The sequence below is a fragment of the Triticum urartu genome, chromosome 3A (genome assembly GCF_056163025.1).
Source record: "Triticum urartu cultivar PI428250 chromosome 3A, HENAU_Tu73, whole genome shotgun sequence".
Taxonomy (NCBI): domain Eukaryota; kingdom Viridiplantae; phylum Streptophyta; class Magnoliopsida; order Poales; family Poaceae; genus Triticum; species Triticum urartu.
The window spans coordinates 682,892,912-682,894,612 of record NC_141875.1 but is presented as its reverse complement, the minus strand read 5'-3'; the positions used below and the strand labels follow the sequence as shown (position 1 = coordinate 682,894,612).

Genomic DNA, 1,701 nt, shown 5'->3' with positions numbered 1-1,701 from the left:
CAGATTCAAACCATCTCGACCGTCAAATCATGTTATCTAGCGGTTCAAATCGTTCCAATGTTGAGCACCAAGCACGTTTAACGCTCTAATTACCCATCATTGTCATTGGTTATAAACACGTTTTGACTCAACACTATCCCTTGAAATTTGCCATGTAATTAATATCTTACCATTCCTGCGAAAAAGTGATTGATATCTTACCAAATAGCAACATGCAATAGATATATCTTACCTAATATAACGTGCAACCAACATCCTATCTAATATAAACGTGCATTGCACGTACATTATTACTAGTCTAACTAAAGACACTACATGCATATCTAATGCTCCCTCGGACGCTCAGGTTTTCGGTAATTACAAGCACTCTTAGAAACCAGTTTACTTGATTTGGCGTGGACGACCTGATATGTAACACCCTCGTGCTGCTCGGGGATGAAGGCTCTGCGGAGTCATCGTCGACGGCGGCCATGGCGAGATGCATCGAGCTGCTCCGTGCCCCTGCACTAGCTAACGGCGAGCTTCACGTACTACTTTTTTTTAGGGGATCACGCACTACACTATTAGTGTGACCTTTAACTAACACTACTAGTGCCTTTAACTAACACTACTACTAGGAGTTTTAAGGATGTTTACCCGATCTGTTTCTACGCTTAGCTATATATCTCAAGATTTTAAAGCGGCGGCTAGTACTCTTGCACGGTACAAGACAGACACGCGCACGCCAGTAGAGAGGGAACCGGCCGGCCCAACCGATCACAACGCTGAATCATTTGGCAGTCGGCCAGGAATTAATCTTCGGATGTGGACACCCACCGACCCACGTTGAGGTGCTGCCATCTCCGATCGATCCGCCATAGCTGTATCTGTATAAATGCGTTCGTCAAGCAGCTAGTTGAGATGCCACCCACGAAACAAGGAAGGAACCATGGCTGCTCCCAAAGCTCTCATCTGCGCCATGATCATACTACTTGGAGTCGTCGGCTTCACCTGCCCTCGCGCCTCGGCAGGGCGTGTGCCATCGGTCGCTCCGGTGCCGGTCCGTTGTGCATCCACTGGCGAATCGAACATAGTATCTGCAGGAACAGGTGAGTATTATTGCCACTTAGTTTTGGGCACGAGCTCGTACATGACGCTTGCGCCGGCCGTGATATCTATATATCTGCTAGGAATAGGAGGATGCAGTGGCAGCGCTCCAGCTGCCGCAGAAGAGAAGGCCCTGTTCCCGGTGCGCCTTCCGCCCCGCATCCCGCCGTCGCGCGAAAACCTGCTCAAAGCTCCACCAGGAAGCATCCACTAAGGTGACGGGCAAATAAGATGGATCCACTATTGTGACCGGCAAATAAGATGGATCCACTAAGTCGTAATGATGTAACAGTTGTGGTTATCGTGCATGTATGCCACCATGGGAAGCATAGCATCGTATGTTTCAATTCACTGGTCTGTTTCGACGTATATGTTCTAATAGCAACTCGATCCCGCTGAAATGTTAAATCGGGTTTATTAATTGGCACACGTTTTTATGCTAGCTGCGGTGAAACGTTAGATCGAATTTATTAGTTCAACAAATTATTATGCTCCAAATGTTGCACTAAAGAATTTTGAATGGTAGCGACTATAAAGTTCAATGAACAAACTAAAATGTGCTCGATTGTGATGATATGGGCCGAGAAGCGAGGGATTCGCTGTAACCAATAATTG

At 46.8% G+C, this 1,701-nt stretch overlaps 1 long non-coding RNA gene across 1 annotated transcript; it reads left to right on the top strand.

Moving 5' to 3' along the window:
- Nucleotides 1-791: 791 nt before the first annotated feature.
- LOC147981552 (uncharacterized) lies at nt 792-1,437 on the top strand. Its single transcript, XR_015598957.1, has 2 exons — nt 792-1,088; nt 1,170-1,437. It is a non-coding gene; the product is annotated as an uncharacterized LOC147981552 (long non-coding RNA).
- Nucleotides 1,438-1,701: the final 264 nt, after the last annotated feature.